We start from the raw sequence: 15,739 nt of genomic DNA, 5'->3' as shown, positions 1-15,739 counted from the left end.
ATCTAGTAAGTCGTCCTCCGAGGAATGTTAACCACGTGCCTCCTGTGCCTTCATAGTCAAACCTTCATAGAAGTTTTGGAGGATGTACCATTCATTAAACATCTTAGGGGGACATTTTCTAATTAGGGCCTTGTACCTCTCCCATGCCTCATAGAGAGATTTAGCATCCATTTGTGTGAAATTTTGCACCTCAGTCTTAAGCCTGATGATCCTTTGAGGGGGTAAAATTTGGCCAAAAATTTATTCACTAGATCCTCCCAGCTAGTGATGCTTCCTTGTGGAAAGGTTTCAAGCCATTGAGCAGCTTTGTCCCTCAATGAGAATGGAAACAGCAGCAATTTATATGTCTCTGGATGCACTCCATTAGATTTGACAGTATCACAAATCCTCAGAAAAGTGGATAAGTATTGGTTTGGATCTTCAAGTGGCCCTCCTCCATAGGAGCAGTTGTTTTGTACCAAAGTGATGAGTTGTCGCTTCAATTCAAAGTTATTTGCATTGACATTTGGGGTAAGGATGCTACTCCCACAATGTCTAGGATTTGCAAATGTATAAGAAGCCAATACTCTCCTTGGTGGTTGACCATTGTTGTTGGCCACTCCTACTGGTGGATTTGTTAGATTTGTTGAGTGTTCCTCCATCTCTTGGAATTCTTCCTCTGAATCCTCTTCTCCAACAATGCCTTTCCCTCTTTCTTCTCTTTTTAACCTTCGAAGAGTTCTTTTGTCAGTTTCACAGAAGGTAGGGATCCCTCTTCTTGCCTCTGTCATAAAACCACAACAACAAGAAACACAAGAGCACTCTGTAGCTTGAGTGCAGTGAGAGTTAGTAGAGACAAAGTCTCAAATAGTTAGTGTGCTAGTTAAAAACAAAGAAAGTAAACAAAAATAAAGAAAAAGTGCTTAATCTAGACCACCACCTTACTTAATCATTGTTAATCTAATCAATCCCCAACAACGGTGCCAAAAACTTGATGGGTTGAAAATGAATTTCAACACCTAAAACTTACCGGCAAGTGTACCGGGTCGCATCAAGTAATAATAACTCACATGAGTGAGGTCGATCCCACAGGGATTGAAGGATTGAGCAATTTTAATTAGGTGGTTGATTTAGTCAAGCGAACAAGAGTTGATTTGAGTGATTTGTATCCAACAGAAGCTAAATTGCATGAAATATAAAGGGAGAGGGGTAATTGACAAGGATTTAAAGTGCAGAAGAATTAAAAGAGCTGAATCTTAAAGTGCAAGTAACATAAATTGCAGAAACTTAGATTGCAAGAAATGTAAATAACTGAAATTTAAAATGCAAGAAATGTAAATGGCTTGAATCATAAAAGGAATTGGGAGCTGGGAGTGCAGAAATTAAACAAGCAGAAGTAAATGACAATTAACTGAGAAGTAGAAAGTGAATTGAGATGCAACAGATCTGAACAAGAAAGGAAGAATTGCTTGAGGAACCAAACAGAAAGTGAAATGTACCTCAATTGCAATAACTAAAAGAAAGTTAAAGATCTCAGGGGTGGAGGAGACTAGAAAATAAGTCTAGATCTCAAGTCCTTCCTTGATCCAACAAGAACAATTGCAAAAGAAGTGGAAGGGTATATTGCAAAAGAAGTAGAAGATGAAAGCAGTAAAAAGAAGTTGGATTCAAATCACAGTTTCTAAAATTATACAGAAAAATAAACAAAGAGATCTCAAGGTGAGATTGAAACAGAATTTCTTTAATTCTCCACCCAAGATCCAAGACAAGAAGTAGAGAGTGCAGAAGCAAGAACAAGGAAGAAGAGAGATCAATTCTCCTTCCCAATTCTCAGAGATCCAAAGTGACAAATCACAAGAAATTTAAAAATGAAAATTCTAAAATGAGGTTCAAAAGTCAAGCCCCTCTCTAAATCAAACTAGCTTCTATTTATACACTTCCTTTTTTTGGATTTTAGAATTTGGAGTGGGCTTTTTAATTTGGTGAAGAATTGAATTTAAATTGAATTTTGGTTCAATTTTGGCCCATGGGTGCTTGCTCCCAGTAGTGTGCTCAATTGGCGGGGAGAGCGCAGCATCATGATGCTTGTGGTGTGTCTTGTTGGGTCGTGCCAAGCTTGGATAGCACCAGGGTAGCGTTCAGCTCTCCCCAAGAGCGTAGCACTCCCTTTGCTGTCTTGAGGCTTGTCTCGTGCACACCAATGCTCCCTAGACCGTGTCAAATTGTTGTGCTCAGCTCTCCTTAAGAGCGCAGCTTCTTTGCTTGAAGAATGGGGTCCCAGCTTCGAACCATGGTGGAGACATTTGGGCGCCCATTTTATTTGTGAAGGAAACAAGGCCAGCGCATGCCTTGAGTGGGAGATCCTTGGTTCGAATCCTTGCTGAGCCACTTTAGCTTATTTTCCTTTGCAAAGCTTTATAGTAGCGCTTCCTTCCTTTCCTTAGGTGCTTGGTTCGATCCTTGGGGAGTGCATTTCAGCCAAATTTGGCTTAATTCCTTGGAGAGTAGCACTTCATTCTTCTCTAGTCACATGGGTTCAAACCTTGTGGCAAGCATTGGCAAGCTTTTCTCTTTGAATTTATTTTGGAGGATGCCCGATAATGCTCTTGGCAAGAGCTGAGCATTGTGCTTCTTCCCTTGCTTCCTTGGTTCATTATAGTGCTCAGCTCACAAGGAGAGCATAGCATTCCCTTTGCTTGGCCTTGGCCTCTTGAGTAGCACTCCTTGTGAGAGCGTTGTGTTCTTGGTAAGAGCTCTATGGCTCTTGCTCCATGATGTTGCGCTACACTTCTCTCTTCCTTGGGACACGCTTCTCTTCCTTTAGCTACGCTTTTTAAGCCATGCTTTCTTGTTTTCTTTTTTTTCTTCACCTACAAGTAATCAAAAGAACCAATCAAAATATCACCAAATCCACAAGGTTTATAAATCATTCAAAAACCAATTAAATTTAGCTTAAACCTCATGATTTAGTATCAATTAAAGGGTGGTTTATTGATTCAATGAAACTATGCAATTCCACTCCAAATTACTTACTTACAATGCAAGAAAATGCATAAAACCTAATGAAACAAGTGAAAAATGCTTGAAAAGCTAGCATATGATGACTTGTCATCAGTTGGGTGCAGTGACAGTGTGCAAAAGGACATGGCTCCTATTCCGTCGCTAGCGGGAATCGACAGATGATTAGCCGTGCGGTAGCTGTACATGGTATTTTTCATCCGAGATGAGCAATCCGACAGTTGATTAGCCGTGCAGAGATCGTACCTGGTATTTTTCATCAGAGAGGATCATACAGCTTGCCATGGAAGGGAGCACGCATGGTTGGAAGATGACAATAGGAAAGCAGAAGTTCAGAAGCAACAAAGCATCTCCAAACACTTATCTGAAATTCTCACCAATGAATTACATAAGTAACTTTATTTTATTTTATTTTTTATTTATCTTTTAATTATCTAAACCCCATAACCATTTGAATCCGCCTGACTAAGATTTACAAGATGACCATAGCTTGCTTCAAGCCGACAGTCTCCGTGGGATCGACATTACTCACGTAAGGTATTACTTGGACGACCCAGTACACTTGCTGGTTAGTTGTGTGGAGTTGTGAAAAGTGTGAATCACAATTTCGTCCACCAAGTTTTTGGTGCCGTTGCCGGGGATTGTTCGAGTTTGGACAACTGACGGTTCATCTTGTTGCTTAGATTAGGTAATTTTATTTTATGTTTAAGCTTATTATTTTTTATTTTTTATTTTCAAAAAAAATATGTGTTCTTCAGAATTTTTAAGAATGAATTCTAGAGTTTCATGAGATATGTTGAAGCCTGGCTGGCTATTAAGCCATGTCTAATCTTTTGGACTGAGGTTTCTACTTATCTCTATAGGAGCCTTTTGGTTCGCATCAATTTGGCTGTTGTATGTAATGCTCTGCTAAAGCTTGGCTGGCCATTTGGCCATGTCTAATTCTTTTGAACCGAAGCTTTAGACTAACATTGCATGAATCATGGAATTCTTATTAAAAATTTTGTATCTTTTTATTTTCTTCTTCCAAAATAATTTTCAAAAAATATAAAAAAAAAATTAATAAAAGCATAAAAACCAAAAATTTTGTGTTTCTTGTTTGAGTCTAGTGTCAAATTTTAAGTTTGGTATCAATTGCATGTTTTAACTTTTCTTAAAATTTTCGAAAATTCATGCATGTGTTCTTTCTTGATCTTCAATTTGTTCTTAATGATTTTCTTTGTTTGATCTTTAATTTTTCTTGTTTTGTGTCTTTTCATGTTTTTCATATGCATTTTCGAATTCATAGTGTCTAAACATTAAAAATTTCTAAGTTTGGTGTCTTGCATGTCTTTCTTTTCTTAAAAATTTTCAAAAATATGTTCTAGATGTTCATCATGATCTTCAAAGTGTTCTTGGTGTTCATCTTGACATTCAAAGTGTTCTTGCATGGATTATTAGTTTTGATCTTAAATTTTTATGTTTTGTGTCATTTTGCTGTTTTTCTCTTCCTTCATTAATTCAAAACAATCAAAAATAATATCTTTCCCTTATTTTACTAATAAATTTCGAAATTTTGGGTTGATTTAGTCAAAAATTTTTAAATTTAGTTGTTTTTTGTTAGTCAAGTCAAAATTTCAAATTAAAAATTCTATCTTTTCAAATCTTTTTCAAAATAAAATCTTTTTCATTTTTCTTTCATGTTTTTTGAAAATTCTCCAAAATTAAATTTCAAAATCTTTTTCTTATTTTTATTTCATATTTTCGAAATTATTACTAACATTTAATGTTTTGATTCAAATATTTCAAGTTGTTACTTGCCTATTAAGAAAGGTTCAATCTTTAAATTCTAGAATCATATCTTTTAGTTTCTTGTTAGTCAAGTCATCAACTTTAATTTCAAAAATAATAATTTCGAATTCTAACTAATAATTAAAATAAAAACAAAAATATTTTTTATTTTATTCTTATTTAAATTCGAATTTCTTCTCTTTCTCATATCTTTCTGTTTATTTTATTTATTTACTAGCACTTCTCTTCTCCTTAAAATTCGAACCCTCTCCCTCTCTCTGTGTTCGAATTCTTTTCATTCTCTCTCTACCTCATTCTTCTATTCTTCTATTCTTCTACTCACATAAAGGAATCTCTATGCTATGACATAGATGATTCCTCTTATTTCCTGTTCTCTTCTTTTTCATATGAGCAGGAACAAGGATATGAACATTCTTGTTGAAGCTGATCTTGAACCTGAAAGGAATCTGAAGAGGAAGCTAAGAGAAGATAAAGCACAACACTCTGGAAAAGATTTTATAGAAATTTTCAAAAAAGAAGACATAGCAGCCGAAAATAACAACAATGGTGGAGATGCAAGGAAGGTGCTTGGTGACTTTACTGCACCAACTTCTGACTTCTATGGAAGAAGCATCTCAATTCCTGCAATTGGAGCAAATAATTTTGAGCTTAAGCCTCAATTAGTTTCTCTAATACAATAGAATTGCAAGTTTTATGGACTTCCATTGGAAGATCCTCATCAGTTCTTAGCTGAATTCTTGCAAATCTGTGACACTGTTAAGACCAATGGGGTTAAACCTGAGGTCTACAGACTTATGCTTTTCCCTTTTTCTGTAAGAGACAGGGCTAGGGTATGGTTGGACTCACAACCTAAAGAAAGCCTAAACTCTTGGGAAAAGTTGGTCAATGCTTTCTTGGCCAAATTCTTTCCACCTCAAAAGTTGAGCAAGCTTAGAGTGGAAGTCCAAACCTTCAGACAGAAGGAAGGTGAATCCCTCTATGAAGCTTGGGAAAGATACAAGCAGTTGATCAGAAGGTGTCCTTCTGACATGCTTTCAGAATGGAGCATCCTATGTATATTCTATGATGATTTGTCTGAATTGTCCAAGATGTCATTGGACCAATCTGTTGGTGGATCTCTTCATATAAAGAAGACGCCTACAGAAGCCCAGGAACTCATTGAAATGGTTGCAAATAACAGTTCATGTACACTTCTGAAAGAAATCCTGTGAATAATGGGACAACTCAGAAGAAAGGAGTTCTTGAGATTGATACTCTGAATGCCATATTAGCTCAGAACAAAATATTGACTCAGTAAGTTAATATGATTTCTCAGAATCTGACTGGAATGCAAGCTGCATCCGGCAGTACTAAAGAAGCTTCATCTGAAGTGGAAGCTTATAACCCTGAGAATCCTGTAATGGAAGAGGTGAATTACATGGGAGAATCCTATGGAAACACCTATAATCCTTCATGGAGGAATCATCTTAATTTCTCATGGAAGGATCAGCAGAAGCCTCAACAAGGCTTCAACAACAATAATAATGGTGGGAGAAATAGGTTTAACAATAGCAAGCCTTTTCCATCATCTTCTGAGCAACAGACAGAGAATTCTAAGCAGAGCCTCTCTGACTTAGCAACAATAGTCTCTGATCTATCTAAGACCACTCTCAGTTTCATGACTGAAACAAAGTCCTCCATTAGAAACTTGGAGGCACAAGTGGGTCAGCTGAGTAAAAGAGTCACTGAAATCCCTCCTAGTACTCTCTCAAGCAATACAGAAGAGAATCCAAAGAGAGAGTGCAAGGCCATCAATATGTCCAACATGGTCAAACCTGTAGAGGAGGAAGAGGCAGTGATTTTCAGTGAGGAAGACCTCCATAGACGTCCACTGACCACTAAGGAGTTCCCTAATGAGGAACCAAAGGAATCTGAGGCTCATACAGAGACCATAGAGATTCCAATGAACCTACTGTTGCCATTCATGCGCTCTGATGAGTATTCTTCCTCTGAAGAGGATAAAGATATTATTGAAGAGCAAGTTGCTCAATATCTAGGAGCAATCATGAAGCTGAACGCCAAGTTATTTGGTAATGAGACTTGGAAAGATGAACCTCCATTGCTCATCAATGAACTGAATTCTTTGGGGCAACTAAAGTTACCTCAGAAGAAACCAGATCCCGGAAAGTTCTTAATACCTTGTACCATAGGCACCATGACCTTTAAGAAGGCTCTATTTGACCTAGGGTCAGGAATAAACCTCATGACACTCTCTGTAATGGAGAAACTAGGGAACTTTGAGGTACAAGCTATTAAATTCTCACTAGAACTAGCAGACAAATCAAGGAAACAGGCTTATGGAGTTGTAGAGGATGTCTTAGTGAAGGTTGAAGGCCTGTACATCCCTGCTGATTTCATAATCCTAGACATTGGGAAGGAAGAGGATGAATACATTATCCTTAGAAGACCCTTCCTAGCCACAGCAAAAGCTGTGATTGATGTGGACATAGGAGAGTTAGTCCTACAACTGAATGAGGACTACCTTATGTTTAAGGCTCAAGGATCTTCTTCTGTAACCATGGAGAGGAAGCATAAAAAGCTTCTCTCAATACAGAGTCAAATAGAGCCTCCACACTCAACTTCTCTGTTTGGTGTTGGGAGGCCACCATTAAACTCTGAGTCTCTATGAAGCTCTCTAAGAGCTCACTATCAAGCTATTGACATTAAAGAAGCGCTTATTGGGAGGCAACCCAATGTTATTTAATTATATTTTTTTATTTTCCATTATTATTTTATGTTTTCTTTAGGTTGAAGATCATGTGAAGTCACAAAAACAATTACAGAATTAAAGCAGAATCAAAAACAGCATTAAAAATAGCACACCTTGGAGGACAGGCTTACTGGCATTTATATAGCAGAATGGGCGTTTAACACCCAGTTTGGCAGCATTCTGGGCGTTTAACGCCAGAAAAGGGTGTCTGGCGTCTGGCTGGCATTAAACGCCAGAAATGGCAGACAGACTAGCGTTTAATGCCAGAAAAGGGTGTCTAGCTGGCGTTAAACGCTAGAAAGGGGCAGCAGACTGGCGTTTAACACCAGGAAAGATAGCAGAGCTGGTGTTAAACGCTAGAATTGGCACACAGAGGGCGTTTACACGCCAGAATAGTGTAGGGAGTAGAATTCCTTGACACCTCAGGATCTGTAGACCCCACAGGATCCCCACCTACCCCACCTCTTCTTCTCTCCTCTTCACACCTTTCCATAACACTCTTCCCCAAATACCCTTGACCAATCACATCAATACCTCTTCCCCAAACACCATTCACTTATCAAATCCTACCCTCTTCCCCACAATCTCCTCACCACTCACATCCATCCACTCTTCCCCACCTACCTCACTATTCAAATTCAAACCATTTCCCTCCCAAACCCAACCCCCTTGGCCGAATTCACTCCTCCCCTCCATATCCTCCATTTCTTCTTCTTCTCCTCATTTCTTCCTTCTTTTTGCTCGAGGACGAGCAAACATTTTAAGTTTGGTGTGGAAAAATCTCTGCTTTTTGTTTTTTCATAACCATTAATGGCACCTAAGACCGGAGAAACCACTAGAAAGAGGAAAGGAAAGGTAATTACTTCCACCTCCGAGTCATGGAAGATGGAGAGATTCATCTCAAAAGTGCATCAAGACCACTTCTATGAAGTTGTGACCAAGAAAAAGGTGATCTCCGAGGTCCCCTTCATGCTCAAAAAGAGTGAATATCCGGAGATCCGACGTGGGATTCGAAGAAGAGGTTGGGAAACTCTCACCAACCCCATCCAACAAGTCGGAATCTTAATGGTTTAAGAGTTCTATGCTAATGCATGGATCACTAGGAACCATGACCAAAGTGTGAACCCAAACCCAAAGAATTGGCTCACAATGTTTCCGGGGAAATACTTGGATTTTAGTCCAAAAACTGTAAGGTTGGCATTCAACTTGCCAATAATGAGAGGAGATCCTCATCCTTTCACTAGAAGAGTCAACTTTGATCAAAGGTTAGACCAAGTCCTCATGGACATCTGTGTGGAAGAAGCTCAATGGAAGAGAGACTTAAGTGGCAAGCCGGTTCAATTGAGAAGGCTTGACCTCAAACCCGTGGCTAGGGGATGGCTGGAGTTCATCCAACGCTCTATCATTCCTACTAGCAACCGATCTGAAGTTACTGTAGACCGGGCTATCATGATCCAGAGTATCATGATTGAAGAGGAAGTAGAAGTTCATGAGATCATATCTTTAGAACTATACAAGGTGGCGGACAAGCCTTCCACTTTGGCAAGGTTAGCCTTTCCTCATCTCATCTGTCACCTATGCAATTCAGCTGGAGTTGTCATAGAGGAAGACATCCTCATTGAAGAGGACAAGCCCATTACTAAAAAGAGGATGGAGCAAACAAGAGAGCCCACTCATGGACCTCAACAAGAGCATGAGGAAATTCCTCATCATGAAATCCCTGAGATGCCTCAAGGGATACACTTTCCTCCACATAACTATTGGGAGCAACTCAACACCTCTTTAGGAGATTTGAGTTCTAACATGGAGCAACTAAGAGTGGAGCACCAAAAGCACTCCATCATCCTCCATGAAATAAGAGAGGACCAAAAGGCCATGAGAGAGGAGCAACAAAGGCAAGGAAGAGATATTGAGGAGCTCAAGCACTCATATGATCTTTAAGAGGAAGAACTAGCCGCCATCACTAAGGTGGACCCGTTCTTTAATTTCCTTGTTCTTATTTTTTTGTTTTTCGATTTCTATGCTTTATGTTTTATCTATGTTTGTGTCTTTATTACATGATCATTAGTGTTTAGTGTCTATGTCTTAAAACTATGATTGTCCTATGTATCCTTCACCTTTCTTAAATAAAAAAAATGTTTTCTAAAAAAAGAAAAATAAGTACATGAATTTCGAATTTTATCTTGAAAATAATCTAATTATTTTGATGTGGTGGCAATACTTTTTGTTTTCTGAATGAATGCTTGAACAGTGCATATTTTTGATATTGTTGTTTATGAATGTTAAAATTGTTGGCTCTTGAAAGAATAATGAAAAAGGAGAAATGTTATTGATAATCTGAAAAACCATAAAATTGATTCTTGAAGCAAGAAAAAGCAATGAAAAACACAAAGCTTGCAAAAAAAAAATGGCGAAAAAATAAAGAAAAAGAAAGAAAAAAGAAAAAGCAAGCACAAAAAGCCAATAGCCCTTTAAACCAAAAGGCAAGGGTAAAAAGGATCTAAGGCTTTGAGCCTTAATGGATAGGAGGGCCCAAAGGAATAAAATTCTGGCCTAAGCGGCTAAACCAAGCTGTCCCTAACCATGTGCTTGTGGCGTGAAGGTGTCAAGTTAAAAGCTTGAGACTGAGCGGTTAAAGTCGTGGTCCAAATCAAAAAGAGTGTGCTTAAGAGCTCTGGGCACCTCTAACTGGGGACTCTAACAAAGCTGAGTCACAATCTGAAAAGGTTCACCCAATTATGTGTCTGTGGCATTTATGTATCCGGTGGTAATACTGGAAAACAAAATGCTTAGGGTCACGGACAAGACTCATAAAGTAGCTGTGTTCAAGAATCAACAAACTGAACTAGGAGAATCAATAACACTATCTGAATTCTGAGTTCCTATGGATGCCAATCATTCTAAACTTCAAAGGATAAAGTGAGATGCCAAAACTGTTCAGAAGCAAAAAGCTACTAGTCCCGCTCATCTAATTGGAAATGAGCTTCATTGATATTTGGAATTTATTGTATTTTCTCTTCTTTTTATCCTATTTTGTTTTTAGTTGCTTGGGGACAAGCAACAATTTAGGTTTGGTGTTGTGATGAGCGGATAATTTATACCCTTTTTGGCATTGTTTTTACATAGTTTTTAGTATGTTTTAGTTACTTTTTATTATATTTTTATTAATTTTTATTCAAAAATCACATTTCTGGACTTTACTATGAGTTTGTGTATTTTTCTGTGATTTCAGGTATTTTCTGGCTGAAATTGAGGGACCTGAGCAAAAATCTTATTCAGAGGCTGAAAAAGGACTGCAGATGCTGTTGGATTCTGACTCCCTTGCACTCGAAGTAGATTTTCTGGAGCTACAGAAGCCCAGTTGGCGCGCTCTTAATTGCATTGGAAAGTAGACATCTTGGGCTATCCAGCAATATATAATAGTTTATACTTTGCCTGAGATTTGATGGCCCAAACTGGCGTTCAAAGTCAGCCTAAAACTTTCTGGCGTAAAATGCCAGAACTGGCACCAGAATTGGAGTTAAACGGCCAAATTGGCACCCAAGCTGGCGTTTTACTCCAAGAACAGCCTATGCACAAAAAAGCTTCAATGCTCAGCCCAAGCACACACCAAGTGGGCCCCAGAAGTGGATTTCTGCACTATCTGCACTTAGTTACTCATTTTCTGTAAACCTAGGTTACTAGTTTAGTATAAAAACTACTTTTATCTATCTTTGGATCATCATATGTAACTTTTGACATCTGAGAACCTCTTTAGAGAGGCTGGCCTCATGGCCATGCCTAGGCTATTTTTACTTATATATTTTCTACGGTGGAGTTTCTACACCCATAGATTAAGGTGTGGAGCTCTGCTATTCTTCATGAATTAATGCAATTACTATTGTTTTCTATTCAATCACGCTTGACTCCATTCTAAGATACTCACTCGTACTTCAATATGGAGAATGATATGATCCGTGACACTCATCATTATTCTCAAATCTATGAACGCGTGCCTGACAACAACTTCCGTTCTATCTGAGCTCAACGTAGTCATTGAGCGACAACTTGAGTGCGTATCTCTTGGGTATCTAATACACGGACCGAGTCCGTGATATTAGTATCGTTGTGGTATAGGCTAGAACCAATTGGCAGCATTCCTGGGATCCGAAAAGTCTAAACCTTGTCTGTGGTATTCCGAGTAGGATCTGGGAAGGGATGACTGTGACGAGCTTCAAACCTGCGAATATTGGGCGCAGTGACAGTGTGCAAAAGGACAAGGGTCCTATTCCGACATTAGCGGGAACCGACAGATCATTAGCCGTGCGGTAGCTGTACATGGTATTTTTCCCACCAATAAATTACATAAGTAACTTTATTTTATTTTATGTTTTGTTTATCTTTTAATTATCTAAACCCCATAACCATTTGAATCTGCCTGACTAAGATTTACAAGATGACCATAGCTTGCTTCAAGCCGACAGTCTCTGTGGGATCGACCCTTACTAACGTAAGGTATTACTTGGACGATCTAATGCACTTGCTGGTTAGTTGTGCGGAGTTATGAAAAGTGTGAATCACAATTTCGTCCACCAGTAGTAGTCACGTTAGTTAGGCCGTTAGTGTGAGTAACATGATGAGTAAATTCCTGGCTTGAAGACGTTAGTGACACCAATATGGTCACTAACATCCCCAATCTACCTTGAATCACGTTAACCCAGCTGTTAGTGGCACTAATGTGGCCACTAACGGCACCAATTTTGCCTTAAGCCCACGTTAATGCCCACGTTAGTGGCATTAACGGGGCCACTAACGTGGCCTTCCTTGCTCTTCGATCACGTTAATTGTGTTAACTTCACCATTAATGTCCCATACTGCCCCCTTCTTCCACGTTAATGGCTCACGTTAGTGGCACTAATGTAGCTATTAACGTGGCTCTTTCTTCCTTTCGCTCACGTTAATGGTGTTAACTTCACCATTAATGTCCCAAGCTGCTCCCTTCTTCCACGTTAATACCCACGTTAGTTGCATTAACTCAGCCACTAACGTGGCTTATTCTCCTTTTGCCCACTTTAGTGCCCACGTTAGTGGCACTAACGTAGCTACTAACGTGGCTCTTCTCTATTTCTTCTTACCTGAAATCAATCAAACAAATTACATCAAAGCCTTGCTCTAATCATAAGATAATGCATCATTGATTACATCAATTAATCTTTGCATTATTCTTATGAAAATGTTTAGAATTCACAATGGTTGATTGAATCAAGACATGAATGCACAACTCATCCAAATGCTTGCCTATTACCTAAGAAAATGCATGAAACTAACCTTAAACATACTCAAAATGGCTTGTGAAACTAGCCAAGATGCCCTGGCATCAAGTACCAAGGGCTAAATATTTTTCCCTTTTATAACTAACCTAATTTTGATTTGAAACTAAAATAAAATAATATGGTGTTTCTTTGTCGAGCAACAACTTGAGACAAAACATTTAGAGTCACGGCTAGGCTCAAGGTGCAAAGCACCCAATGAACTTAAATGGTGGAAAGAAAGTAAACAAGCTTGCTTCAAGGTGATGTTTCAAGGAAGAATTCTATAATTTAATCCGGACGGAAGCTTTGAAAGATTATGATCAATTATGTTGAATTGTGCATTAGTTGAATGGTGAACCAAACTCATTTAGATTGCAATCCTTTAACCTTTTATCATAAGCCCAAGAAGTTTGGATTAAGCCATGATTCTTTGCTTGCTTGAGGACAAGCAAGATATTAAGTTTGGTTTTGTGATGCATCCGCATCTTAAGTATTTTTCCTTCTTGATTTCAATTGATTTAGTAAGAGTTTCTGTTAACTAAGCAATGAATTTAAGGTTAGAATGAACATTACTATGATTACTTGAAATTCATTGATTATAAAAATTTTTAAAAGGAAAACAAAAAGAAACAGAACAGAAAGAAGAATGGAGAGTAACAAATAGAAAGCTCCCAGTGACAAACAGTGACAAGCGAAAAGCTTTCTGTGATTAATAGAAAGCTCCGAGGAAGGAGCAAGCTCACTGGAAAGAGAAGATGAGGAGTGTACAACGTGAACTCCATGACGTACGATGTGAGGGAAGAAAAAGGTTTTGTGCGTACACACACAAGTGTGCGTACACGCACAAGAACATATTATTCACCATTTCACGTAGTACGTTGGCAATTTCACGTAAGACGCAGCAGCTATGCAAACGCACAACAAGGAAATTTTGGCGAATGTGCGTACGCACACATGTGTGCGTACACATAAATTGATTTTCACGTATAATGTGGAGTTCACCACGTATAACGTGAAGGAGGAACATGGAGGCAACATTAGAGAAAAGTGGCTCACGTACAACGTGGCCTATTTCATGTTGTATGTGAGCCCAACAAAATGCATTCCAAAGCCAAAACGTGCTTCACGTATAACGTTGTACAATCCATGTACTACTTAGGCTTGGGCTTTGATGCATGCGAGAACTCATGCATGGGATGAACTATAATGTACATATATGTATTCATGGGGGTGTTCTTTGGAGTGCCTTCCTTCCTTATGTACCTTGTCATCTTGAGAGCACACTTAGCAAACTTGTGCAAGTAATTAAGGTAATCAAGAGTAAGAAAGATAATACAGAAGATAAGAGACTAAAAAAAATTAAAACTAACATAAAGAATTAAAACTATGAGGTTTGCATGAATCAAGATTAGTGAGTAGTGCAACACCAAACTTAATTCTAAGCCAAGTACCCAGAGAGCATAATACCATGCAAGAATGGTACACCAAAAGTTGTTTCATGCAAACATGCTAGAATTAAACTATGAGAATTAAATATGAAAATAAAGCATACCAAAAGTTAGGTTGCCTCTCAACAAGCGCTTCTTTAACGTCAGTGGCTTGACGGTTGAACCCCTTTAGGTGAGGAGGTGGTACGTCCTCTGGCAATCTATCTCCCCTCTAAGATAATGCTTAAGTCTCTAGCCATTTATAGTCAAGGTCCTTCCTGAGCTTTCCTCTAAAAGTTCCATATACCCTATGGTGAGACTTTAGTGATTGTGAAGGGTCTAGACCACATTGATTTTAATTTTCCTGGAAAGAGTTTCAACCTTGAATTGTAAAGTAACATCAATTGCCTGGGTTCAAAAGTCCTTGAAGCCATTCTTCTATCATTCCATATTTTGGTTTTCTCCTTGTAAATCTTAGCATTCTCATAGGCTTCCCTTCTGAATTCATCAAGTTCATTTAGTTGGAGCAATCTCTTCTCTTCCACAGCTTTGGCATCAAAGTTGAGAAACTTTATTTCCCAGTATGCTCTATGCTCAATTCCATGGGCAAGTGGCAAGCTTTGCCATAGACTAGTTAATAAAGTGATATTCCAATAGGGGTCTTGAAGGCTGTTTTGTTAGCCTAAAGAGCATCATTAAGCTTTCTTATCCAATCCTTTCTTGAGGCTCCCACGGTCTTTTCTAGTATTTTGTTGAGCTCTCTATTGGAAAACTCTACTTGTCCACTAGTTTGAGGATGATATGGGATTGCCACTTTTTGTTTAACTCCATATCTTTGGAGGAGAATGTCCAATTATTTATTGAAAAAATGGCAACCACCATCACTAATCAATGCCCTTGGGACACCAAATCTACTAAAGATGTGCTTCTTGAGAAAGCTAAGCACTAATTTAGTACATTGGTAGGCAAGGGAATTGCCTCTACCCACTTGGAAACATAGTTAATGGCCACTAGAATGTAATTGTTTGAGTGTGAGGAAGGGAATGGTCCCATGAAGTCTATACCCATGCATCAAACAATTTCACTTATAAGATGGGGTTTTGAGGGAATTCATTCCCCTTTGGCAAGTTCCCAGCCCTTTGGCAAGCATCACAATTCTTCACAATCCTCTTGCATCCTTGAAGAGGGTGGTCCAATAAAATCTAGATTGAAGGACTTTTGTTGCCATCCTTTCTCCACCAAAATGCCCCTCGTATTCAGAACCATGACAATGCCAAAAAATTTCTTGAGTCTCTTCTTCTGAAATATGTCTCCTAATAATGCCATCCGAGCACCTTTTAAATAGATAAGGATCATCTCAAAGGAAGTACCTTGCATCATGATATAGTTTCTTGAGTTGTTGCTTGGTGAAGTCCTTTGGTATGATCCTCCCTGCTTTGAAATTAGCCATATCTGCAAACCATGGTGGCTTGTGAAGCAAAAAA

The sequence above is a fragment of the Arachis ipaensis genome, chromosome B09, assembly GCF_000816755.2.
Source record: "Arachis ipaensis cultivar K30076 chromosome B09, Araip1.1, whole genome shotgun sequence".
Taxonomy (NCBI): Eukaryota; Viridiplantae; Streptophyta; class Magnoliopsida; order Fabales; family Fabaceae; genus Arachis; species Arachis ipaensis.
Note: the sequence above shows the minus strand (reverse complement) of the source record.